Genomic DNA, 27,443 nt, shown 5'->3' on the forward strand with positions numbered 1-27,443 from the left:
GTAACAGAGAAGGGGGATGGGAGGTGCCATCTCACGATGGCAAAGAGGTGGTCAGGAGGCCTCACTGAGGAGGCGACATCCAAGCAAGGACCTGAAGGCAAAGCAGACATCGGGTGGAAGAACATTTCGGGCTGAGGGCACGTGTAAGTGCAGAGGGGGAAGGCGGGAATGTGGCTGGGGCAGGGGCAGGCTGGGAGGGGAGGCAGTGGGCAGTTGGAAGTTACTGGAGGGTTTTCAGCAGAAGAGTGACACCATCTGTCTGATGTTTTCAAACAATCACATTTGGCTGCTAAATTAAGAATAATCAATGAAGGTGGGGACAGCAGTGTGGGAGCCAGGAGACCCCCTGTTGAGAGCTGTTGCAGTCAGCCAGGTTTGAGGGGTGGGGGCAGCAATGGAGAGCGGCTAGCTTCTGGGTGGATTCTGATGCCCCAGAGCCCGCCGGGTTTGCAGGTAGATGGGCTGAGAGGAGTCAGGTGTCCCCCCGAGGTCTGGCCTGGCGACTAAAAGGTCAGAGCTGCCAGCTTCCCTGGCAGGATGGCTGTGAGGGCAGGTTTTCTGCAGGAAAATCGGGAATGGGGTTTGGACTGGCTACATTTAAGTTGCCTTTGAGCGTCCCAGCAGAGATGTAGGGAGGACAGTTGACTGTGTGGATGTGGAGTCAGCAGAGGTCCAGGCCAGGGGTGCAGGAGCCTGGCGGCAGCCTCCGAGCAAACAGAGTGGATGGAGAAGATGTAAGGACAGTCCAGGGAAGGCCGGTGTGGGGAGGCCCAGGAGCTGATCCGGAAGCACAGGGGAGGCTGAGATGCCCGGATGAAGGTTGAAGGCCGGGAGGGCATGGTGAGGGTTGGAAGGGGAGGTATGATCTGTGCTGAATGCTGCTGAGGCTAAGGAGAGCCCGAGGCCCACCTCGGATTTAGCCACACGGAGGCCCTCTGTGCCCTGATGAAACGAGTGTGGGCAGAGTGGTGGCAGGGAAGCCTGAGGATGCAGAGGGAGAGCCTGGGAGAGGAGCCTGTGAGCACTGCGGTCCTGGGGTTCTCTGGCCCCAGTGATCGGGCGGAGGGAAGGAGGGGCCGTGACAGATGCCCCAGCCATGCAGGCCACAGCTCAGAGCACCTGGAGCTGATCGGTTCACAGGACTTCATTCCATTGCCCTTATCCTAGGGGGAAAACCACTTTCTCCCTGCGGTGGGCAGGCCGAGGCTGCAGACAAGCCCAGTTATCAGGAGGCAGCTGTGAGCCGGAACAGTCTCCCAGCAGGAATCCTGCGCAGTGGCTGACTGAGACTCTCAGGCTGGTGACAGGTTGCCCCAACCCCACCCCGGGGGAGCCCAGCCTGTCATGCTGGGTGACCGCCAAAGGCCTCCGTTCCTGTCTCTGTGCTCAGACCTGGGGAGGCCAAGGCCTGACACCCCATCCTTTAGAGGTGGGGATTGTTCCCTGGGCACCTCTGGCTCTGAGCCATGGACTCCAAAGGTGGGAGGGGGAAGAGGCCATCCTCAGCCAGCATCTGAGCGGTGCCCAGCCTTGGAGTTTGGCTGTCTGTGTACGGGGAGACCTGCAGTCCTGGCTGGGGCACAGAAATGGCCCTCTCATTGTGTTCCAATAACTGACCTTATTGTAGTTTGGACATCCCATGGCAGAAAACTAATTTTTTTTTTTTTTTCTTTTGAGACGGAGTCATCTTGGCTCACTGCAACCACTGCCTCCCAGGTTCAAGCAATTCTCTTGCCTCAGCCTCCAGAGTAGCTGAGATTACAGGTGCCCGCCACCACGCCCAGCTAATTTTTGTATTTTTAGTGGGATGAGGTTTTAACATGTTGGCCAGGCTGGTCTTGAATTCCTGACCTCAGGTGAGCCACCTGCCTCGGCCTCCCAAAGTGCTGGGATTATAGGTGTGAGCCACTGTGCCCAACCTCTAATTCTTAGTTCAAGGTGACGTCGTCATTTCTGGGGCTTAAGCCGCTTCTTGGGGCTAACGCAGTCTATTTGGGGGGAATCGACAGTCTTTCAGGACCATCTCCTTCCCCTTCCTTCCCTTTTGTCCTCTGCCTGGCATCTGAGCCCTGGGGATGTTAATAGGATACAGTGGTGGTGACCAGAGTCCGGGTGTCTGAACAGTGGCAGAGGGGTTGGCGTGTCTCTACCCTCCGTTCTGGCCTCTTTTGGTCTCCATGCCCCAAAGCCCCATGCCTGGTGGTCTGTCCCATCCTTGGTGTCAGGCTGGCATCATTGGTGCTCCCTATCTCTGTTCTTGGGCACCTCACCTTCTGTGCCCCCCCAGCCCTATCTCAGGTTTCCTTTAGCTCTTCCATACCCCCCCCCCACCAACCTCTACGCCCAGGACACTCACAGACCTGTATACCTCAGAGCCCCTCCTCTGCCCTAGGGGGCATGTCGGGGATCAGACCCCTGCCCGCAAGTTCTCGTGCTCCCTTCAGCCTTTCTGATTGACTCCTAGAGGCCAGGTTCCGCCAGTCTGTCCTATTGCTGACTTGCTGCTTAAAAAGGGATTTCCAGTTGGGTGTGGTGGCGCATGCCTGTAATCCCAGCACTTTGGGAGGCTGAGGCAGGTGGGTCATGAGGTCAACAGATCGAGACCATCCTGGCCAACAAGGTGAAACCCTGTCTCTACTGAAAATACAAAGATTAGCTGGGTGTGGTGGCGCGCACCTGTAGTTCCAGCTACTCAGAAGGCTGAGGCAGGAGAATCACTTGAACCTGGGAGTCAGAGGTTGCAGTGAGCCGAGGTTGTGCCACTGCACTCCAGCCTGGTGACAGGGCAAGACTCTGTCTCAAAAAAAAAAAAAAAAAAATGGAGAGGGGATTTCCTGCTGGGAAAGCTGCCCTTCGGCCTGTAGGAGCCATGTGCTCAGGCACTGAGCTCTGTTCTTGCTTCGTAAAAGGAAGCAGAGCTTGAGACAAGGATTTTGATTTAGGTCGTTTATTTGGGAAGTGAGGCCCTGATGGGGGCATGCAATGGGGAAGGGAAGGCAGCCACTGTGGGGGGGATATTGAGCAGTTTACTGAGTGGGTACCTGGGGCCTAAGCCCGCTGAGGGGCTCTGGGACTCAGAGAAGCAATTTCTCCTCCAACCCCTACCAGCGGGGTGCCTGGCTGAGCTGCCCTTGGGAGCGTAGGTCCCTGGCAGTCCTGTCTGCTTCCTTGTTAGCCAGAGAGGGGGCGTAGGCAGAGAGAGCCGGCATGCCTGCCTGTGCTCTATAGCAAGGGCCCGGGGCAAGCTGTGGCTTTTATCATTTAAAATTTTTTCTACCCCAACAAAGCCAGACTTTCAAGAGGATAGTCTTGCTGTGGACACAAACATGTCAAATTTGGAACTCAAAGCTGGTTGTTTGTTCTAGGTTATATCCCCCTGTCTCAGCTCGAGCTGCTCTAACAAAATACCACTTGCCAGGAGGCTTAAACAATAAACATTTATTCTCACAGCTCTGCCGGCTGGAAGTGCAGGAGCAAGGAGCTGGCAGATTCAGTGTCTGGGAGGCTCCTCCCAGGTTGCAGGCGGCTGCTTTTTTTTGCAGTGTCCTCACGTGGCAGAGAGCGTAAGCTCTGGTCTCTCTTTCTCCATTTTTTTTTTTTTCTTTTTTTTGAGATGGAGTCTTGCTCTGTTGCCCAGGCTGGAGTGCAGTGGTGCAAACTTGGCTCACTGCAACCTCCGCCTCCCAGGATCAAGCAATTCTTCTGTCTTAGCCTCCTGAGTACCTGAGATTACAGGTGCGTGCCACCATGCCTGGCTAATTTTTGTATTTTTAGTAGAGACAGGGTTTCGCCATGTTGGCCAGGCTGGTCTCGAACTCCTGGCCTGATGTGATCCACCTACCTCGGCCTCCTAAAGTGCTGAGATTGCAGGTGTGAGCCACCACGCCCGGCCTCTTTCTCCTTTTTATAAAGGCATGAACCCCATCATGGGGGCTCCACCCTCATGACTTAATGGCCCCACTTCCAAATATCATCACATTAGTGTTTAAGACATCAACACATGAACTTTGAGGGGGACACAAACACTGAGGCCGTAACACTCTTCCTACCCCCAACTCTCACCCCACAGCATGTGATAAACGGCACGGACTCAGGGAGGCAGAGGTGGGGAAACATCGGCTCATCAACATTTATAGGTGATCATGGTTAGGCTTTGTGTCCCCACCCACATCTCATCTTGAGTTGTGATCCCCAGGTGTTTAGGGAGCCACCTGGTGGGAAGTGATTGGATCATGAGGGTGGTGTCCGCCATGCTGTTCTCGTGATAGTGAGTTCTCTCGAGACCTGATGGTTCTGAAGAGATCAGCTTTCCCTGCTCTTACACGCTCCTCTCTCCTGCTGCCTTGTGAAGGAGGTGCCTGCCTCCCCGTCCACCATGATTGTAAGTTTCCTGAGGCCTCCCCAGCCATATGGAACTGTAAGTCAATTAAACCTCCTTTATTTATAAATTACCCCTTCTCTGGCATTTCTTTATAGCACTGTGAGAAAGGACTCATCTCATAGGGGATAAAAATAAACCTCAGGCCAGAAGCGGTGACTCACGCCTGTAATCCCAGCACTTTGGGAGGCTGAGGTGGACGGATCACGAGGTCAAGAAATTGAGACCATGGTGAAACCCCGTCTCTACTAAAAAATACAAAAATTAGCTGGGCATGGTGGCACATGTCTGTGGTCCCAGCTTCTCGGGAGGCTGAGGCAGGAGAATTGCTTGAACCTGGGAGGCGGAGGTTGCAGTGAGCCGAGATCGCGCCACTGCACTCCAGCCTGGCACCTGGTGGCAGAGCAAGACTCTGTTTCAAAACAAAACAAAACAAAAAACCAAACCTCAGGCTATGTCTCCAACAAAGTGCCCCCACTATACAACTAAGCCCCTTTGCTGAACCTGACATTACGCTGTAGTTACTGGGGATGTAAGACTTTCCCTGTCCTCTCTGAACATGTAGTCCAATGGGCAGGATGCTGGCGGCAAAAAGAGTCAACCAAGGAAGGCTTCCTGGAGGCAGCATATGTGGGCGTTAGAGCAGATTTGAGTTTGGATCTTGGCTCGGTTTCGTATTGACTGTGTGGCCTTAGACGAGTGCTACCTCCTGGGGGTCTATGTCCTCAGCTGAATGAATGGGCTTTTGAGGCCTTCTTTAAGGGCTGGCTGTGAGCACCGGGGGGCCGCAGGTGTGAGCGGTTTCTGGTGTGTCTCCAGGCCCTGCCGCTGCTTCTACAGGCATTATCTCTGGGAATCCTCAAAATTAACTAGAAAGGGAGGCCTATGAGATGAAGCCTCAGAGCTGGAGTGCTTATAGCCTGGGGGTGGGGGAAGGAGGACTGAGCGAGACCCTGGGGAGGGCTGAGACTGGGGCTGTGGCTGAGCCATGAGCTGAGGCTTGGGCTAGAGCTGGGGCTGGGGGAAGGAGGACCGAAGGGGTCCTGGGAGGGCTGAGGCTGGGGCTTGAGGTTGTGTTTCAGTCCAAGCTGGCGTGAACTGTTTCTAAACCTGGGCTCAGGAAGAGACCGCAGCCATTGCTGGGGCCAGAGCCATGAGGGGCCAGTGGGCACAGGTCTGTTGCCTTTTCAGAGTGGAACTGGCCTCCCTGACACCAACATGTTCTGTGCGGCCCCCCAGTTGGCTTCGACCCTGTGAAAGCCCTGTATACACACACAGCCAGCAGCTTCCCTGTGGTGCCCTGGGGGTAATGGAGCCTCTGAAACATGCCTTCTAGAGGGCCCAATACCTACCTTATTTTTGAGACAGGGTCTTGCTGTGTTGCTCAGGCTCAAAAGATCCTCCTGCCTCAACCTCCTGAGTAGCTGGGACCACAGGCACACACCACCATGCCTGGCTAGTTTTTCAATCTTTTGTTGAGACAGGGTCTTGCCATGTTGGTCAGACTGGTCTTGAACTCTTGGGCTCAAGTGATCTGCCACGTCAGCCTCCCACAGTGCTGGGAATACAGGCGTGAGCCACCAGGGCCGGCCTCAGTGCCTGCTTTCTTTAGACTCCAAAGACTCGTGTGTGTTTGTGCAGGAGGCCGTGGGGGTGGTAGGGTGGTCACGGGAGGATGGGGTCTGGGCTTTGGTCTCCACAGTCCTAGTTCCCTGAGGGGTGATACTCAGCCACTGAACTAGGGCGTTCCCCATCTGCTGGGGGAGATGGCCTTGATCTTAGGGAGCTCCCAGGCTGCTGGAGGATGCATAGCTCCAGTCGCCAAGTTTGATGGGGAAGCCACGAGTCTGCAGGGAGCCCTGGCTCTGTTCTCCCATTTGGGCAAGATCTAGTTTCTGCCCAGGAGGCAACTCCAGTCTACTGGGGGAGATATTTCCCTGTCCTCAGAGGATTCTCCAATCCGAGGGTGGAGATCTCCGGGCTGAAGGGGGAGATCAACCTCGTGCCCTTGGTGAGCCCCCAGTCCGAATGGGAGACAGGTCCCCCCAGCCGTGAAAGAGACCCAGTAATAAGACACGAAGCAGAAACATTTTAACAATGCAGACCTAATTACGGCATTGCCAGCCACTCTGAACTCCTCATTTACACATTCCTGGCGAAATGGCAAGTAGCAAGAATGTGTAAATTGAGGAAAATTAATATAATTACCTGAGCTATTTCTTGTCAGCTCTTCATCTCCACAGAAACCACAAAACCCTTTCTGGGGAGTGGCCGTCATTCTGGGGTCTCTGCCTGAGGCAGAAAACCGAGGCTCCTCGTCTGCATGGTGGGCTCTTCCAGGTGCCTGGTGTGTGAGTTCTGTGAGTTCTGGCTCTGTCACCGGTTTGCGGGGTGATCCTCTGTGAGCCCCAGTCCCGTCCAGATGTGCCGCACCTTCACTGGGTCCTGGCACTGTGATGCGTGCGTTCTCCCTTCCATCTCGGGAGGCGTCACAACCACGTGCAGGGGGAGGTGTTATTATTGCCCCCACCTTACAGAGGAGACGGAGGTCAGGTAGGTGAAGTCACTTGCCCTGGGACACACAGCACAGAAGCAGACCCGGGGCTGTGGACTCAATGCCGTGCCTCTAACCTTGTACCACCTGCTGCTCCTATCCTTGGCCAGAAAACAAAGCCCATTTCCCAGCACCCCCAAACCCTCTACCACCTGGCTGCCGGAGGACCCCATGTGAGAACAGGTGACGTGTCAATACAAACTGCAGGATGCTTGCAAACCCTGGGCCTCAGTTTCCTCTTCAGAACATGGGGCTATTCACAGCATTGACTGCATGGGCTGTTTCAAGGATGAAATGAGCGTATTCATGTAAGGTACTCAGCTTGCAGCCTCCAGTGAGCCCTCGTTAACTTACTTATCACCGTCTCGTGCAGGCCTGCCAGGTGTCTGCCTGTATTCCCAGAGGCCCCTCTTTGGAGGGTCACACACCTAGGCACAGGCATCTTGCTGAGTTCTCAGCACGTTCCTTTTTTAGACTTATTTATTTTTTTATTGACAGTCTCACTCTGTCCCCCAGGCTGGAATGCAGTGGCGTGATCTTGGCCCACTGCAACCTCTGCCTCCCGGGTTCAAGCGATTCTCCTGCCTCAGCCTCCTAAGTAGATGGGACTACAGGTGCCTGCCACCAAGCCCGGCTAGCTTTTGTATTTTTAGTCGAGTCGGGGTTTCACCATATTGGCCAGGCTGGTCTCAAACTCCTGACCTCAAGTGATTCACCTGCCTCGACCTCCCAAAGTGCTGGGATTACAGGTGTGAGCCATTGCACCTGGCCGCCCTTTGCACATTCTTAAGAGTGGCCCAGCTCCCTGTAAGCTAGCTGGAGAGCCCCGCTGTCTGTATAGAAACGTCTATTCATTCTGCTGGTTTAGGGCATACAAACGCTGGTACCACTCACCAAGCATTTTTAGAAAATGAGGACACTCCAGTAGTCAGTGTACTATGAAATAGACATCCCATCACGGCCCATACAGCAGTCCAGAGAGTGGCTGGTGCGAATTTGCAGAAAACCCAGTTGGGTTTGGGCAAGTGTTACCTATTCACTCAGCAAGTGTCTCCTGCTGGCCGCTGTGTGCTGGGCTCTGGGCTGGGCTCTGGGACCAGGGCAGTGGACGGGCAGACACAGCCCTACCGTCCTGGAGCTGAGCCTCTAGCTTCATGGGTAAGACAGGCTTGAAAAGAGAAAGTTTGGTTGGGTGCAGTGGCTCACAGCTGTAATCGCAGCACTTTGGGAGGCTGAGGCAAGAGGATCGCTTGATCCCAGGAATTTGAGACCAACCTGGGCCAACATAGGGAGACCCTTGTCTTTCTAAAAAATTTAAAAATTAGCTGGGAGTGCTGGCACATGCCTGTGGTGCAGCTGCTTGGGAGGCTGAAGTAGGAGGATCAGTGGGGCCTGGGAGGTTAAGACTGCAATGAGTCATGATCATGCTGCTGCACTCCAGTCTGGGGACAGAGTCAAACCCTGTGAGAAAGAGAGAAAGAGAGAGAGAGAGAAGGAAGGAAGGAGAGAGAGAAAGGAAGGAAAGAAGAAAGAAGGAAGGAAGGAAGGGAAGGAAAATGAAAGTCCAGGGAAGAGAATGCTGGTGGTTTGGGGCCTCACCGATGCGGAGTCTCTCGCTTGGCTTCACTCCTGGGGCTCTACCCTTGCTGGCCTCAGTTTCCCCCTCTGTAACATGGTGGTAACAGGACTTATCCTGGGCTACTGCTGGGACTAGAGGAAGTGATGTGTACACAGTGCTCAGCACAGGGCCTGGTGAAGGGGAAGACGCCATCAGAGGCAACTATTTTTAATGATAATAACATTCATGGTGGGCCTGACCTATTGTGAGTGCATAGTTGTGTGTGTGTGGGGCTGACACAATGGGACCAAGCCTGGGGCTGGGGACCATCCTCTGCAGGGACCCTATCTGGAAGGTGGGGGATCCAGGTGCTCAGCTGCCGGGGAATTGGGCACCATTGTAAGGCTGGACTCTGATTTCAGACCCGGGGCTGGTGCTTGTGGCTTCAGGAACTGGGGTGTTGAGGGAGCACTGTGGCCCAGGGTGGCCAGGGATTCCTCAGCTCCCTTCTGGAAGCTGTTGTGAGTTCTTTCTGGTCTGAACCTAACTCTAACGAGGAGGTACAATTTTCTTCTCTTGATATTTCTGCTAATTGGGCGACCAGGCATTTTTTTTCTTTGGCAAATTCAGGGCCGTGCATTCATTTTACTTATTTATCTTTTTTTGTTTTGCTTCATTTTTCCTTTCTAAGGACCATGCATTTACAGACTGTTTTGCATATATCAGAGGGCCTATCTACATCCTTTTTGCATGTTTCTCTGGGTGTGAGGTTCAAGAGGCCCAAACTCAAAGTGTGTAAAACAAAGTAAGTGTGTTCAGTCCCCCTGCTTAGCTGGCCTGAACCACGCAGGCAGGGATGGAGGAGCTCTGAGGGGCAGGTGGTCACCAAAGGATGGTGAGAGCAGGGACGGACCATGGGGTCAGCTCTTTCTAGTGTAGCTCTGGACCAGGGGAAAAGGGGAGCCTTGGGCACTTGGGTGCAAAGGAGCTAAAGAAGCTGAGAGGAAACCACACCACAGACATCTTCAGCTGCACAGCACAGACCTCGGAACTGCAGACAGGAGTAGACGGGGTGTGGTGGCACCTGTTCTAATAGGCCCTGATTGCTCAGCAGGCACTGCACGAGACTCTTCAAGAATGTTAGTGTAAGAGTTAAAGAAAGAGGAAAGAAACACAAAACGCAGCTCAACAGCCAAAGACAGGTTTATTTTGGAGAATAAACCTGAGACGGGCTTCTGGCCGATTTTGGTCAGGAGTGTTCTGTCTTACAGACTAAAGATATTTAAGGGTTTAGGAAGTGGGGAGCTTATCTCAGGCTTGGAATGTTTCGACGTGAGGGAAAGTTTATTGAGGGGTTGGAATGTCTCTGGTTGGAGGGGAGGCTACCTCACGGTTAGCAGGTTTCTGGTTGGAGGGGGGTTTATCTTAGAGTTAGAATGTTTCTGGTTATGTTGACAGTAGCCATTAGGCTGATGTTTTGTGGTTGGATTTAGGCAGTTTTTAAATCCAGGAGAACTTAGAACAGTGGTGTTTATCCAACATGGTGATGCTCCTGTGCGGTCAGCTCAGCTGTTGTCTCCTCAGAGACTTAGATGTATGCTGCTTTCAAATCCATTGTAGAGGTGAGCAAACTGAGGTTCCGAGACACAAAGTGACCTATCCAAGGCCACGTGGCTGGTCTTTGGAGACCCTAGACTCAAACAGGTAGATTTGGTTCCAGAACTTTTCTGTCTTGATTTAGGAGAGTAAGAAACCCAACCTCCGGCAGCCCCAGGAGCCATGGGTTCTGTGGCCGCTGTGCCCTCCTCGGAGCCTCCTGACTCTCCCTTCTCTCCCAGAGAAAGGACTTCTCTTCTGTTTCACTGGATTGCCTCAGGTACGAGCAAGGCAGGAACAGTAGGAGCCCCTGAGCCTCCAGGTTTCCACGGCAGTGTGGCAGGGTGGTGGGGCAGTTCCTTGTGAGAGCATCCTGTGTTCTTTGAGAGATGCTGTTTCTCTTGAGGGAAGGAACTTCAGCCCCAGCCCCCAGCACAAGGCCTGGCCCCAAGCAGGACCTCCATAGGGTGCTTCTTGATGTGCTCAACCCTCCCAGGGTGAGTAGAAGGTGGTGGAAGACTCTTTGCCACTCCCACCATTGAGCAGTGGGGTTTGTTTTCCTTCCCCTTGAATCTGAGTTGGTCTTTGCTTGAACTGTGGAATATGATGGAATATAATCTGCCTTGCTCGTACCTGAGGCAATCCAGTGAAACAGAAGTGCCGTGCCAATTCTGGGCCTGGCAGCTTCTGCCTTTATGCTTTTCGGAGCCCTGATCCCAAAAGAAGTCTAGGTACCCTGATGTAGAAATTGTGTGGACAGACTCATGGAGACACAGAGAACCCAAGAGAGAGGCCTGGCACCCCCAGCTGGCCCTGCCCAGGCAGCATAGACATGGGGGAGTCATCTCGGATGCTGCTGCCTGGTCAAGTGTTCAGACGCCATCGTCTGGCAGGAGAACTGCCCAGCTGAGCACAGAATCATGAGAGATCATCACGAAGGCTGCTGTTTTAAGATGCTTAGTTTTGGGGTGATCTCCTATTCTGGTAGTAAAGCATCCTTTTGAAATTCTCCCTCACCTGCTCGCTTGGTGGGGCTGCCAATTAAAAAAATTGCCCTATCCTGACCAGGCACAGTGGCTCACACCTGTAATCCCAGCACTTTGGGAGGCCAAGGCAGGTGGATCACCTGAGGTCAGGAGTTTGAGACCAGCCTGATCAACATGAAGAAACCACATCTCTAATTAAAATACAAAATTAGCTGGGCATGGTGGCTCATGCCGGTAATCCCAGGTACTAGGGAGGCTGAGGCAGGAGAATCACTTGAACCCGGGAGGTGGAGGTTGTGGTGAGCCAAGATCATGCCAGTGCACTCCAGCCTGGGCAACAAAACTCCATCTCAAACAAACAAAAAAGGCCGGGTGCGGTGGCTCACACCTGTAATCCCAGCACTTTGGGAGGCCGAGGCAGGTGGATCACGAGGTCAAGAGATCAAGACTATCCTGGCCAACATGGTGAAACCCTGTCTCTGCTAAAAATACAAAAAAATTAGCCCCGCGTGGTGGCATGTGCCTGTGGTCCCAGTTACTCGGGAGGCTGAGGCAGAAGAATCACTTGAACCCAGGAGGTGGAGGTTGCAGTGAGCCAAGATTGCGGCACTGCACTCCAGCCTGGTGACAGAGCAAGACTATCTAAAAAAAAAAAAACCCCAAAACACCCTATCCCTTCCCCCACAGGAGTGGATGCGGGATCCAGGCCTGATCAGTAGAATGACTCATCCCTGGCAATAGTGATTGGTCCAGAGATGGGCATGTGACCCAAGATGAACCAGTCAGAGCCCTTCCCTGGCTTTTACATATTGATGCTGGGTGAGCAAAGCTCTCAGATTTTTCTGGGATTGCTAAATCGGGCTGATGTAAACCCTGAATCGGTGTGCTTACGTCCCCCACTTCCATTCCCACCCCCGCTCAGTATGGAGCAGTCCGGGCCACATGAGAAGGAAGGAGGCCAAGACAGGGACAGAGCAGTGGTGGTGACATCTCTGGGTTCTTTGCGTTTCTGGGCCAGTTCTCCCTCTGGACTTTCCAGTTTCATGAGCCAATGAATGTTCTTTTTTCTTTAAGTTAGTTTGAGTTGATTTCTGTCACTGCAACTGATGGGATCCATTTCATGCCAATTCTGTTTCTTCGCCTTATCTAACTAGAAATAGCACGGGCTGCGCTGTTCTCTGTCTCAGAGGCTCAGTTCTCACGGGAAAGGAAAGGAAATGTACACGTGCTCTGTCATAAAGTCCCCAGAGCTGGGTGCTTTCCTCGTACCAACACCACTGCCTTCCTGGGAGGTGTCTCCTGACTGTTTTTCAGGGTAGGATGGCAGCAGGTCAGAAGCTGAGGGGTAGAGACTGATTGAGGTGAAATCTACGGTTTGGGACGCCCCCCGATTCCTTGTCAAAGTGCGGTGGCCCTGCTCCGGGACAGAATGAAGTAGAGACTGGGCGGGTGACAAGAGGGGCGGAAAGGGAATCCCATTAATGTTTCCAGTTCTAAATCAGTTTAATGGGAGCCTCCGACGACTCTGATTTGATTTTTCATTTTCAGTATTACAATTATCTGCCTGATATTACCGGCAGCTCAAGCTTGAAATGGGACGACATGGCAGAGGCTGTCAGAAAGGGAATAGGACCAGATTACACCAATTATTGAATATTTTGCTAATTGGACACCCAACGCATCGCTCTCATTTACGGCAAGGGAAACAAATGCTTAGCACTACCATTGTTATTCTTCCTCGTCGAGCAGCAGTTGTCACCCAAGCTCTCCTTGGATTTTACATCCCAAGGAGAACTTCCGTTTCAGGATCCTTCATCCCCAGAATACTGCAGTGTTTAGAATCAGAGAACCCCTGACGTCTACCCTTAGGTCTTCCTGCTTCTGTCTGAGGAGATGGAATGCAGATGTCTCCAGTGAGCTCTGCCTCATGGGACGACACCGTGCCAGGATACGGGATGCGTGGTGACAAATTTCAGGTACCCCAAACCAAAGACCAGGTGGCTCAGAGGAGACTCTGGAAGGAATAAGGCTGGGTGGTCTTCAGGGTCAGAAACCTTCCTTCTCTTTTACAGATGGGGAAACCGAGGCTCAGAGAGGGCTACAACTTGGTTAAGGTGCCACAGATGGTTGTGACCGACCTATGCCTGAACTGCAGCTCTTCTGACCCCTAAGCTGACAGTTTTTCTACCCACTGTGAGTGGCCAATGTGACCTCAAGGTTGTTTAAATCTTCCCTGCAACTGACCATGTTGGTAAGTCTGGCTCAGAGAGGAAACAGAATTATCCAACGTGTACAGGCACTGTCTCTACCCTGGCTCTACCTGTTATCTGCAGGCCCACACACTTCTTAGCACATACATTGGCTTTTCTCTGGGGTTGGAAGGCCTGGATTCAAAGCCTGCGACTGCTACTTACCAGCTGCATGACCTTGGCCAAGGCTGTCAACCTTCTGAACCCCAAAAGGAACAGAGCAGCATGAGAGGCTCACGAAAACCAGGCTTGAATGGGTTAGCTAAAAGAGTCACTTTCCAACCTGGAAGCCCCAGGTTCAGAGAGAGGCTTCCGTTATTTTACTTCAGTGATAAAACCAACTGCTATGATGTACCAAGGGCCCACTATATACTCCAGGCATGTGCCAAATGCTTTATGTGTGTTTTCTTACTTAACTAGTAAAGTGCTGGGAGGCAGGACTGTTATGCTCATTCTACAGCTGAGAAAACGGAGGCTGTCAGAAACCAGGTGACTAGGCACCCGTGGCACATGGCAAAGCCAATACTGGAGCCCAGCTTGCTTCCAGAAACCATTAGGACAAGATGGATTCCCTGTGCCCTTCGCCCTGCCCAGGATGAAATGCTTCTGGGCTGGGGGGACTGCGTGCCCTGGCGACAGTGCTGGCAAAGCCCATTCGCCGCTGCCTAGCTCCTGGTCCTCAGAGCTCAGCCCTCAGGACACTCGCTCCTGGAAACATGGTCAGCTCTGCTCTGATGAACTTCATTATCTTTATCAAATTAATTTACGCAAGCCAGTGTGGCCACCTAATGAAGACATTCCGCAGGGCCCTATGCAGGCTGGTTAATGAGGCAGGAGTGGCTGGACTCAGGTTCCAAGTGTCCTGGGGTGAAGAGGAGAGCAGAGCTGTCAGCGTGACTGTCACTGCTGTGGGGTTCCCACTCTGCCGCGGTCCAGGGCTGTGACTGATCACCGCTGGTCATTCCCTCCGTCCCCCTGCCAGGGCCCTCACTGCACCATGTGCCAGTTGATCACTCCAGGACTTCTTGAGCAGGCAGATGTGCTGCAACCTGCAGTTCCTGGGAGGCCGTCCTTTATTCTAGCGCAGATAGATTCCTTGCTCCAAGCTCCTCCTTGTTAATTTTGTAAGTGACTGAGCTACGACTTTCTTTTGTGCCTGCTAATGGCTCAGCCCTGCGGCAGAATGCCCCCAATTTGGTAAATGAACTTCTTTTCTTTCTGCAAATGAGATTTTTAAGATGTGAAGAAAAGACAGGGGCGACCGAAAGCTGAGAGGCCAATGCAGAATGGCAGGGGCTCCACCTGAGCGAGGGTGGCTGTCATTACGGGGAGGAAGACGGGGAGCCGCTGGAGAGCCTGCTCCTTAGGAGAAGTGGAGGATGGGGTGCAGGCAGCCTCATTTCTTGTTTGAGCAACTGGACAGAGAGTGGTCAGCCTTGCCAATTCATTCATTCATTCACTCATTCATTCATTCATTCATTCACTCATTCACTCACCAAACACACATGTGAATACACACACATACGCCCACCTATTGTACGCCGGGCCCTGGGTGCCAATTACTATTCGTAAAGCCATGAACAACACAGACCAAACCCCTGTCCTCACGGACCCAACATTCTAGTAAGAATTTAAACTCCTCACTTAGAATCTTAAAATTTTGAGTCTTAGTTTCACCCAGTCTTAAAACCGGGGGCTCTTCACGGTGACTGTATTAACCTGCATTCCGTGAGCACGGACTTCATGCGTCGTCTCCTCAGTCTTTGCAGTGACCCTGTGTGGCGGAGTCTAGGGTTGTCCCCATTTTACAGATGACGCCATTGAGGCTTAAGGAGAGTCAGTTACTTTGGCCAAATTCACACAGCCCTGCAGCCAGGATTTGGCCCAGGACTGTCAGGCACCTCTACCACCCTCTACTGCCTCCCTCATCTTACAAATTGGGTTAATTTTCAACAGCCCCCCCGCCCCCCACTCCCCAGGGCTGGAAAGGACTGTCCTCCCTGCCTGCACAATCTGCTGTGGTATCTCTTGAATGAGGCCATGTGGCCCCCACCTGGTTCCACGTTCCTTCTTGTCCTGATTCTCAAGCACACAGGGCCTCGCCTCCCCGCCCAAGCCCCTTCCTCACCACGCCAGCTACTTCCGTCCCCACTCGACTGGCTGCTCCTCTTCCCTGCTCAGCCAGACTCTTGCAGCTGGCATCCCCGACTCCCCGACTCTTTGCCTTTACCCCTTCTCCCAGCCTGCTGGATCAGCTTATGTTGGTGGCAGAGCCATCCCTGGTCACAGGAAGGAGAGAATGATGATGATGGAAATAATACTCGCCAGCCCTGTGGCAGGCTTAGTACGTGCCATCCTGCCTCATCGAATCCTCCCAATGACTACCAGGTAAGTAGTGTTATTTCCATTTGACAGTGCAGGGAATGGGGCTCAGGGAAGGGAGTGTCTTGCCCAGGGCACACAGATAGTAAATGGCAGTGGGGGGAACTGAACCCAGGACTGTGGCTCCAGAGTCCACATGCATCATGACTGATGATGTGAGGTGTCTGGAAGCTGGGCTGGCCATGTGTGTCCTCCCAGGAGAACTCCGGACTCACCGATGTTCCCTAAGATGGGTCCAGGTCAGACACAGTGGCTCGTGCCTATAGTCCCAGCACTTGGGAGGCAGAGGCAAGAGGATCACTTGAGCCCAGGAGTTCGAGGCCAGCCTGGGCAACATGTCGAAACCCTGTCTCTACAAATAATTCAGAAAATTAGCTGGGCATGGTGACATGCGCCTTTAGTCCCAGCTCCTCAGGAGGCTGAGGTGGGAGGATTGCTTGAGCCCAGGAAGTTCGAGGCTGCAGTGAGCTATGGTCATGCCACTGCACTGTGGAAGGAGACTTTGATACTAGAGAGAGAAGAAAAAAAGGGAGCTGTAAACAGGTGCCTGATTTGCAGGGAAGGGAGCAGGAAGAAGGGTGGAGTGGCGTGCTGATGGAACAGCTGGCCTCTGCTCAACAGCAAAGAACTCTGGCCAGCACCTCCCTCCTGAGTGCTCAGGAGGCCAGAGGTCCCACAGTGTTACTGTAGTCTCATTCCACTGTGATTGTCCCCTCTGAAGTAGGCTTCCCTCCCAATCCATTTTTCTTTTTCTTCTTTTTTTATTGAGATGGAAACCCACTCTGTTGCCCAGGCTGGAGTGCAAAGGCACCATCCCAGCTCACTGCAACCTCCACCTCCTGAGTTCAAGCGATTCTCCTGCCTCAACCTCCTGAGTAGCTGGGATTACAGGTGTGCACCACCACGCCTGGCTAATTTTTGTATTTTGAGTAGAGAGAGCATTTCGCCATGTTGCCCAGGCTGGGCTTGAACTCTTGGCCTCAAGTGACCCACCCTCCACAGCCTCCCAAGATGCTGGGATTACAGGCGTGAGCCACCGTGCCCGGCCTTCAACCTCTTTTAAGCTAGAGGAAGGATCATCAAGGCCAGTTCTTGGCCACCTCCTTTGAAGTCCTGCTTGTGTGGTCTCATCCCTCACCTTGGAATGAGGATGAGGTTGGCATCTATTATCTTAGGTCCTCATCCAAAACAGAGGCCAAAATGGTTCCATTTCAACACCTAGTACCGCCTGCCTCGGACTCTCAAAGTGTTGAATTACAGGCACCAGCCAGCGCGCCTGGCTCGAATCTCATTTTTCCATCACTAATCAGTATTAAAATTATCATGATTTTTTAACTTGTGTTTTTTTGCCCCTTCCTCTAGAATGTAAGCTCCAGGCAGGCAAGAACTTTATCTTGTTCACTCGAAGCTGAAGCCCCAGCATGTACAATCCCGGGCTGGGTCGCTTACTCATCAGCAGAGAGGAACACGGATTCTCTTTGGAAAAGACAAACTACCCTCCCGGAGCCGCGGCACAGTCTCACTGAGGGCCTGCTCCCATTCCAGTCAAAGGGCGACAAAAAGAAAAAACGTGAGCCACCATCAGGTGAGGCCAGCCGTCCCTTCCTTCCGTCCCAGCTTTAGTGCTGCCACGGCTGCCTCCTGCTCCTCCGCTCAACCCCCACCTCCATCTGTGATGTCAGCGTGGCTGCCCCTGGGATCCTAGCCTGGTTTGCCTTTAAATTTTACAGCCTTGTTTATGCAGCTCAAGGCCCGTGTGCTAAAGACTGCACGCTCCACTGAACATTTATGGCTGCAAATGGCTCCTCCGTGCGGGCAAGGGAGGGGGCCGCATGTGCTTAGGGCGAGGAGGCCGGGATGGGGAGGCTGACGGCTCTCAGCCTCCGCTCCTCCCTCTTAGGATTTCTTCCTTGGCTGACTCCCCCAGTCTTATTCCTGATGACATTGCTCAGTTCACATTGTCCAAGCCCGTGCCTGGGCGCTGCTAGGCATGGGATAGAGGTGAACAGAGTTGGCCACTGTCTTAGGTGGCTGCAAGAGGCATGAGGATTTGGGTACAATCTGTGCTCCCAGGAGAAAGAGCAAGGGAGTAGTGGAAGCAGGGGAGGAGCTGAGGAGGTGGGAGCCACCAAGCCTGGGTGTGATTTCCAGCAAAGCCCCACAGAGAGTGTCGACAGCCTCATTTGGCAGGGCACTCTGGAGCTGGTTTCGACTTGAGGGCCTGTCAGTCATTGGCTGAGGATGAGGCTTTGGGCTATCAACTCCCACACAGCTCACCCCCCTGTAGCTGTGGGGCGGGTGATGGTAGGAGCTGCTGAAGAAGAGATGCAGGAGCAGCCGCTGGAGGGGAAGGCCAAGGTCAGCAGGAGGCTCACGGGACGGTGATGGGAAGGGAAGCAACACCTGACGGGCTTAGCTACAGGTGCTGACAGGTTCCCAGGCAGGTGGCAGAAGGCAGTTAAATAAATGAGATAATATGGCGCCCTCCCCACGACCACACACACACTGTTCACGCCTGAGTGCTCGGAGTGCGTTGAGCCTCATTCTGCATGTTGTATGTGTCCTGTGACGCCTCACGAGGATGCTCTCTGTCAGATACTGGTATTGTTATCCTCATTTTACAGGTGAGGACATGGGAGCACAGGGAGGTTATGCCACTCGCCCAAAGACAAACAGCTAATCAGTGAGAGCTGAGACTTGGACCCCAGAACCTACACTTTATAACCAGTTTCCAGTTCTGGGGGGTCAGGGAATCTTGTATGAGGAGCCCCTAGCCTGGCCTGGGTGGAGGTCAGGGAAGTCTCCCTGGAGGAAGGGGTTCCCGGCAGCAACTTGCTGGATCTGGTGTTCCCTGTTGATTATTCGATGAGCTCTGAGAAGGGGCCAGGCCCTGCTCCAGACCCTGGTTGGACAGCAGGGAACAAGGCTTGGGGAAATGGCTCCCGAGGAAATGGACATGTGTGATCCTGGGTTCCGGGGAGGCAGGGAGGGAGGACGAGTAGCAGGGGCAGCGCGAGGGTCTTCCTGGAGCCACAAGGAGATGGGAGGGACGCGAAGGCCTGGGGTACTTCGGGGCCCGAGCCTGTGGCTGCTTCTGGCCTGAAAAGAAACCAACATTACTTAAAGAACGTATTCATGTAACCAAATGCCACCTGTTCTTCCAAAACCTATGGAAATAATTAAAAAAAAAAAAAAAAAAGAGAGTAAGCAGCAACAACAGCAAAATAAATAAATTAATTAAAAAATAATAAAAAAAAGAAACCCACATTACCGAATGCTTGCGAAGTGCCAGGAGCCACCCTAAAAACAGTGGTGTGGGGTGCAGCCATTGTCATCTGTAGATTCAGACGGGGAGCCGGGGCTGCAGTGCAAGTGCTCTGGTGGTGCGGCCGGTTGGTGGCAGAGCCGGCCTCTGGGTGTGTTGCCGGGAGGAACAGAGGGGACCCTGGTGGATCGATAGCTGTGGGGAGAGAGAGGAAGGCTGAGGACGGAAGGACTGTAAAGTTAAATTGCTTTTAGAGGCGCTGGGTGTCTGCACAGATGGTTCCCTCATCAGCCCAAGGTGCTTGTAAATTGTCACCTCTGCCTCTCACAGCCTCAGAGAAGGAGAGAGTGTCTGGCTTCCCCACCCTGGCGTTTCTGCATCCTGAGAAACTCACTGCCTGTGGAAGCTCCAGGCCCCTCCCACCTTGTCAGACACAGGTTCTGCTGGAAGGAGCCTCCAGCCTCTGGCTTTGCAGCCGAAGCTCAGAATTGCCCGTGGGGGACCAGAAGGTAAGAACAGACCTGGGCTGTAACTTCCACAGTGCCTCCTGCTGGCTGGGGAGCGGGGACATGTCATGTGCCACTATGAGCCTCAGTTTCCTCATCTGTCCAATAGGTATGCTAAGCCTCTCAGGCCTGCCCCAGCCTTGCAGAGGGGGTGGGAGAGCAGGATTTCCCATCTCAGACCTCAGAGACAAATGTGGCTGCCAAACATAGCCTGACTCAGTGCAGGCAGCCCTGGGCCCCGTCGGGCCGGCCCTGTGAGGGAGGGCGGTGTAGGGGCACCCAGCTGCCTACGTCCTCTGGGAGGGAGGCTCCTGGTGCCAGGAAAGAGCATGGACTCCAGGTCTAATTGGCTTTCTCTGCCCAGCTGTGGGACCTTGGGCGAGCCACACAATTCTCGGAGCCCCTATTTCTGCAGGGCTCCTGCTAAGTCACCAGGATGCCTGTTTTCTGGTGTCCGGGGTGGGGGACCACCCCCAGTATCTCTTTTTGGATCAATTTCTGGAACATTCCCGGTCTTCGAAGGCCTTTCCAGGCCCTTAGCCACTGCTCCTGCTGTGTGCTCACAGCCTAAGTGGGAGTAGGGGGTGGGCTCTTACTGGATCTAAAGGAGCTGTCTTCGGGGAAGGATGTGAAGTCAGGGGCGCAGGCTTCTCACTCTCTGGTCCAGCTTCCCAGGAGCCAGAGGCCAGAGCCCCAGACCAAGAGGCCTCGACTCCTCAGCCTCTTCTCCCCCGCTGCCTGGGCCACCTCCTCCCCCACTGCCTGGGCCTCCTCCCCCCCAGTCCCCTTGGCCATTTACTCTTCATCAGCTCCACCATTCTTCTCTTCTAAGCGGCAGCAAGCAGAGCTGAAGTCTAGCTGTACATCAATCACACCAACAGTAACCATAATGCAGTCGGTTTGCCCCTGAACCCGCAGTCCTGTCTGCTCGGGGCTTACCTGTGTCGCTTCACCCTTTGGGTGGGTCACCAGCTCACCGATGCCCCTCACTGTCTCGAATGCCAGCTCAGGGCTGTGTAGAGAGCCTGGGCCCCAGTGTCAGACAGACCTGGGCTCAGATGCAAGTTCCACCACCTTTCACAGTGGCCCTGGCTTTGACCTCCCCATGCCAGGCCTCAGTTTCTTCATTGGTCAAGACTGAAGCCTGGTGATGGTCTGCTGGGTGTTACTTCTAGGCTCAGCAGGGCGTATGACTCACACATCGAGGAGAGCGCGGGGCATGTGACCCATCTGCCCATTACAGAGCTCGGCTGTGCGTCCTCGCTCCTGCCCTTAGGGAACTGACTCCTGGGTTCAAGGAGGCAAAACCCAAAACACAACTGATAATGAAGTGATAATGCAGATCGGTTGGTAGACACACAAGGCGGTTCAAACTCTCCCCTATCCCCAAGGCGCTCACGGCCAGGCATGGGAGATAGGTAACAGCATCTTTAATAAAATTAGGGTCACAACATCTTTAATAAATACTAAGGATAATCTATTGAGTAATTATTGCCGGCTAGGAACTTTAAAGAAATTTATATGGATTTTATTTTAATTCTCACAAACCCTGAGAAGAAAGATGTTATTATCTTTAAGTTACCGGTAGGAACGGAGGCTCAGAGAGGTAAGGTCTCTGGCCCAGGTTCACACAGCAGAGCACAGAGAAGATGGAACTGAGCTTTGAGCCCCGATCTGCCTGATATGGAGGGGCCATGCTCTTACTTTGTCTGCTCTATCCCTCTGTGCACAAGTCTATGATCTTCCAAACGCCATTTCTGTGCCAAACCAGGCGCTGTTTCTGCATTAATACCCATCCTGATTACTGCAGTTTTGGTTGCAAGTGTCAGAAAATCCAATTTAAAGGACTTAAATAATAAAGAGAATTCACTGACTCACATAACTGAAAAAGGGGTAGTAGTTCCTGCTTCAGGCAAGGACTGATCCAGCTGCTAATGCATTGATTGGTATGAATAGGACCAGTGAGTTTTCTTCTTCTCCATTCTACTTTTTAAAAATTCTTCTTCTTCTTCTTAATTCAGCTCTATTCTTATTAAGCTCTACTTCCACAGTGTCAGAATCATTCACAGCAGGCACGCCCTCCTGCCTCCAAGAGAGTCACCAGCAGCTTCCTCCTCCACAGCTGTGAGTAAATGAGAGGGTCCACTCCACCCAATAGCTCAAATCCCAGTTTCAGGATTTGATCTGTGGCTGATCAGTCGAGGGACACAGGCCCATTCCTGAGCCCATCGCTGTGGCTGGAGAGATGGGAGACACCGATTGGTCTAAGCCAGTCAAGCCCTCTCAAGGCCAAATCGCGTGGGCAAGAAATTTAAGACAAGGAGAAGAAGAAGAAAGAGAAAAGAGAATGTCAAGGAGACAAATGGCAAATGGATACCCACTCCGTCCCTCCTACAAGGGAGATATATTCCCCCCATTTCATGGAGGAGGAAACTGATGATCAGAGCGGCCAGGAAACAGGACGGTACCCTCCTGTACGTAGGCACAGGCCAAACGAGGTGCCCACAGTCTTAATACTTCTTTCCCCAACCCACAGTTGTACCTCACTCTAGAAACCAAAGGATACAAATGGAGACCAGGCTCATTTTTGCCCCTCAAACTGGCGAAGGTGAATAAAAGCATGTCTCTTGATGCTGGGGAGTGTGGAGTCGGGGAGGTTGTTTACTCCTGCCTGGTAATGTAGACATTACCATGAGCTTCCTGGAAGCAAGAGCTTCTATATTGTATTTAGAGCCTTGAGCATTTTGTACCCTTTGACTTCCAGAAATTTTGCTTCCAGGAGTTCACGTGGCAATGATGGGAGATATGGACTTGAATGATACCTAAAGCTGTCCGCGGCTGTGTTACTTTTAGCGGGGAAAATTGGCACCTCTATGATCTTGATCTTTTACACTTACTTGTCATTAGTATCCATCTCAGTCCACCAACTGCCATGTGTGAGAAAAATGCAGCCCTCTTTTTTCTAGAACTGAGTTTTTTTGTTGTTTTTTGTTTTTGAGACGGAGGTTTTTGCTCTTGTTGCCCAGGCTGGAGTGCAATGGTGCGATCTCGGCTCACCGCAACCTCCGCCTCCTGGGTTCAAGCAATTCTCCTGCCTCAGCCTCCTGAGTAGCTGGGATTACAGGTGCGCGCCACCACGCCCAGCTAATTTTTGTATTTTTGGTAGAGACGGGGTTTCACCATGTTGACCAGGATGGTCTCGATCTCTTGACCTTGTGATCCGCCTGCCTCGGCCTCCCAAAGTGCTGGGATTATAGGTGTGAGCCACCGTGCCCGGCCGCTAGAACCGAGTTTTAATTTTTATTTCAAGACTCCAAGATGATCAATGGACAAAAACCTAATCCCCGTCAGCTCAGGGGCCCCACCGCGTTTCCCTTGTGGATTGCACCTTGCACTGGCAGCTATGAGGGTCTCGGTGTGGTGTGTTGTCAGTTTTCGATCCGTTTGGTCACCACCTGTGCCCCCCTATTCCTGATCCTACGGGCTCCTCTGGCCCCACAGCTCTCTGTGTATGGAGACATTCTCCATCCAAGACCGGGATGTGGGAATGAGGCAGCGGGTCAGGCCCTCTGCTTGGACCCCACAGGGAGTCAGACAGTCATTTCTTCTGCTCACGCTGTGCTGATGCAGGGACTTTGGGGTCTTGTTGCTTCCTTTGGGAAAGGCAGCTTAGACCTCCTCTGTCTCAGATCCCACACTTTCATGGAGGTTTGGGGGTTCCTTAGCTGGTCTGGGGGTAATAACCATTGCTTTTACACTAACCTCCTGATTTCTTCCACATCTTCTCCCTTCATCAGAAGCAAGGCAGTTAGCACAGACTGCCCCAGCTGCCTGGACATTTTGCGGGTAGGGTTGTGCATGAAGAAGACTCTGGAGGAACCTTGGTTAGAATCCCAAATAGAGTCCAGGTGTGATGGCTCACGCCTATAATCCCAGCACTTTAAGAGGCTAAGGCAGGCGGATCACCTGAGGTTGGAAGTTTGAGACCAGCCTGACCAACATGGAGAAACTCTGTCTCTACTAAAAATACAAAAATTAGCTGGGCATGGTGGCACGTGCCTGTAATCCCAGCTACTCAGGAGGCTGAGGCAGGAGAATCACTTGAACGCGGGAGGCGGAGGTTGCGGTGAGCTGAGATGGCGCCACTGCACTCTAGGCTGGGCAATATGATCAAACTATGTCTCAAAAAAAAAAAAAAAAAAATTCTCCTACCTCAGCCTCCTGAGTAGCTGGAATTACATGCCTGTGCTACCACATCTGGCTGATTTTTTTTACTTTTAGTAGAGATGGCGTTTCGCCATGTTAGCCAGGCTGGTTTCGAACTCCTGGCCTCAAATAATCCTCCCACCTCAGCCTCCCAAAGGGCTGGGATTACAGATGTGAGCCACCACACCTGGCCCTTCAAAGCTTTTTTAATCCTCCAAGCTTGTAGAATCTTCCATGCGGGGGCAGTGATACTCTCTTGAGCTTGTCAGGGAGCTGGGCTTTAGGAGATGTTCAGCTGGTGCTCCCAGCCCACTCTGCACCTGCAGATGCCTGGTGGCTGGTGGTGTGACCTGACCCACAGATGGCCAGCTGGTGGCTCTTGGTGGGCCCTGGGATATCTGCAGAAGACTCCTTGTAAGCCTGCCTGGCAGGCAGCACCAAAGGCGCATCACCCTAGAGACTTGTTTCCTGGAGTATATCTCTCTGTTGGAGTCCCCCACTCCAAAGGTAGACCCCAAGACAGGGCTTGGTACAGGTAGTTTATGTGGGGTTTGATTCTGGGGACCAGGGGAAGAGAATAGAGAAGGACGCACATGTCACAGTTAGCTTCGGTGTGGGGGGCAGGGCTCCATCTTGCTGGAACATTCTGAGAAGCCTTAGGAAATGCATCTCTGAACTGTCTACCTGGGGGATGGAGGGAGAAACATTTGCCCGTCAGACTCTGTCCCTGCCAGCAGAGGTGGCCCTGTGGGTGTTAAGTCCCCTGCACATCTGGGCTGTGCCTGTGTGAGCCCCTCCGCTGTTTCAGAGAAGGGGCTCCAAATGATATGGGGTGACCCTTGCAAGATGTCACTGGAAGTCTGTGTAGAACTGGTCCCTGCAGCAGTGGCCAGAGAAGGTGTGGCAGGGGCAGTGAAAGGTTCGCAGAGGGATAGAATCCCCCGGTGTCCCCTACTTTTTTTCTGTGTCCTGACTGAAAATCATAGAGCGCCTTGACCCAGGGCCTGTGACCCAGCCAGCTCCAAGTATTTTCACAGCAGGTTTGAACCCAAATTAGGGCTTTGAACATTTCTAGGCACTGACAAAGCTATCTAGGGTTACTAGAAAGAAACTGGCCCAGCCGGGGCTACTGACGTGACATCGGTAGGCGCCCCTTTCTCTCATGGTCCCCCAGAGGACTGCCGTAGCCCTCTGTAAGTTCCAAGGAATGCTTTGCTCAGACCACCCTGGCGCTGAGGGCCTCTTTCGTTGGAATCTCTGGCCCTATGCAGTACAGTTTGGGGCACTCCCTTGTGGGAACTCCCAGGCCATTGTTTTTGGGGGTGGTTCCAGCTACGGATTTGCAGAGACGAAAAGATGGGCATGAAGGAGGGTACAGTACCCGCATCTCTGCCTCGCTGGCTCCTCACTGTCCCCGCCCCTGGCCCAGGAGTGCTGTGGGGCAGCCTGCAGTAACAGTCCCTCTCAGTCCCTAGACTCGAAGACCACAGCTAGACTTCCATGCTTTTGTGTCTTCCATGTTTTTTTGGAGATGGAGTCTCACTTTGTCATCCAGGCTGGAGTGCAATGGCACAATCTTGGCTCACTGCAACCTCCGCCTCCCGGGTTCAAGTGATTCTCGTGTCTCAGCCTCCTGAGTAGCTTGGATTATAGGTGTGCACCACCATGCCCGGTTAATTTTTGTATTTTTATTAGAGATGGGGTTTTGCTATGCTGGCCATGTTGGTCTCGAACTCCTGAACTCAATCATCCACCCACCTCAGCCTCCCAAAGTGCTGGGATTACGGACCTGAGCTACCGCGCCTGGCCATTTGTATGTCTGTCTTGATGAGCACCTGCTCTGTTCCAGCCCTGTGCTGGGCATATTCACTGCCCTTCCTGCCCTGTCCTTCTCTCCCCTCCCCCCCCCCCCCATCTCCTCCCCTCCCCCTCCCACCTCCCTCCCCTCCTCCCCTCCCCCCCCCCCTCCCCCCCCCTCCCTCCTCCCCTCCCCTCTCCTCCCCTCCCCTCTCCTCCCCTCCCCTCTCCTCCCCTCCCCTCCCCTCCTCTCCCCCTCCCCTCTGTTCTCTCTTCTCCTCCCCTCCCCTCCCTCTCCTCCCCTCCCCTCCCCTCTCTTCTCTCTTCTCCTCCCCTCCCCTCCCCTCTCCTCCCCTCCCCTCCCTCTCCTCCCTCCCTCTCCTCCCCTCCCCTCCCTCTCCTCCCCTCCCTCTCCTCTCCTCCCCTCCCTCTCCTCCCCTCCCCTTCCTCTCCTCCCCTCCCCTCCCTCTCCTCCCCTCCCCTCCCTCTCCTCCCCTCCCCTCTGTTCTCTCTTCTCCTCCCCTCCCCTCCCCTCTCCTCCCCTCCCTCTCCTCCCCTCCCTCTCCTCCCCTCCCCTCCCTCTCCTCCCCTCCCCTCTCCTCTCCTCCCCTCCCTCTCCTCCCCTCCCCTCCCTCTCCTCCCCTCCCCTCCCTCTCCTCCCCTCCCCTCTCCTCTCCTCCCCTCCCTCTCCTCCCCTCCCCTCCCTCTCCTCCCCTCCCCTCCCTCTCCTCCCCTCCCCTCCCTCTCCTCCCCTCCCCTCCCCTCTCCTCCCCTCCCTCTCCTCCCCTCCCTCTCCTCCCCTCCCCTCCCTCTCCTCCCCTCCCCTCTCCTCTCCTCCCCTCCCTCTCCTCCCCTCCCCTCCCTCTCCTCCCCTCCCCTCCCTCTCCTCCCCTCCCCTCCCTCTCCTCCCCTCCCCTCCCTCTCCTCCCCTCCCCTCTCCTCTCCTCCCCTCCCTCTCCTCCCCTCCCCTCCCTCTCCTCCCCTCCCCTCCGTCTCCTCCCCTCCCCTCCCTCTCCTCCCCTCCCCTCCCTCTCCTCCCCTCCCCTCCCTCTCCTCCCCTCTCCTCTCCTCCCCTCCCTCTCCTCCCCTCCCCTCCCTCTCCTCCCCTCCCCTCCCTCTCCTCCCCTCCCCTCCCTCTCCTCCCCTCCCCTCCCTCTCCTCCCCTCCCCTCTCCTCTCCTCCCCTCCCTCTCCTCCCCTCCCCTCCCTCTCCTCCCCTCCCCTCCCTCTCCTCCCCTCCCTCTCCTCCCCTCCCCTCCCTCTCCTCCCCTCCCCTCTCCTCTCCTCTGTTTTCTTCCCTTTTCTTTAATACATCTGTCTGCAACTACAAATTCCAAATGCCTTGTCTGTTCTGGAGAACACAACATTAAAGGCAATTTTAGTTTTGCCTTTCCCTTCCTTTCTTTTCTTTTTAAGAGATTGGGTCTTGCTTGGTCACCTAGTATATTAGTCTTTGGTCACATTGTTGATAAAGACACACCTGTAACTGGGAACAAAAAGAGGTTTAATTGGACTTAACAGTTCCACATGGCTGGGGAGGCCTCAGAATCACGGCAGGAGGTGAAAGGCACTTCTTACATGGTGGCAGCAAGAGCGAATGAGGAAGAAGCAAAAGTGGAAGCCCCTGACAAACCTGTTAGATCTCCTGAGATGTATTTACTGTCACAAGAATAGCATGGGGAAGACCGGTATCCATGATTCAATTACGTCCCGCTAGGTCCCTCCCATAACCATGTTAATTCTCCCAGAATTCTGGGAGATAAAATTCAAGTTGAGATTTGGGTGGGGACACAGTCCAACCATATCACCAGGCTGAAATAGAGTGGACAATCACAGCTCACTGCCGCCTTCAGCTCCCAGGCTGATGCTGCCCTCTCCCTTCCAAGCAGCTGGGACTACAGGCTCGAACCACCACCTCTGGTGAATTGTTTTGTTTGTTTGTTTTTTGAGAAGTTGGGGAGTCTTGC

General features: G+C 53.6%; 1 long non-coding RNA gene across 1 annotated transcript; it reads left to right on the forward strand.

Annotated features, from left to right (window-relative positions):
• Nucleotides 1–169: 169 nt before the first annotated feature.
• Nucleotides 170–25,553, forward strand: LOC120366092 (uncharacterized). Its single transcript, XR_012512320.1, has 4 exons — nucleotides 170–13,323; nucleotides 15,564–15,709; nucleotides 17,066–17,288; nucleotides 19,299–25,553. It is a non-coding gene; the product is annotated as an uncharacterized LOC120366092 (long non-coding RNA).
• The last annotated feature ends 1,890 nt before the right edge of the window (nucleotides 25,554–27,443 follow it).

Source organism: Saimiri boliviensis, chromosome 11 (assembly GCF_048565385.1).
Source record: "Saimiri boliviensis isolate mSaiBol1 chromosome 11, mSaiBol1.pri, whole genome shotgun sequence".
In the NCBI taxonomy this organism is placed as follows: domain Eukaryota; kingdom Metazoa; phylum Chordata; class Mammalia; order Primates; family Cebidae; genus Saimiri; species Saimiri boliviensis.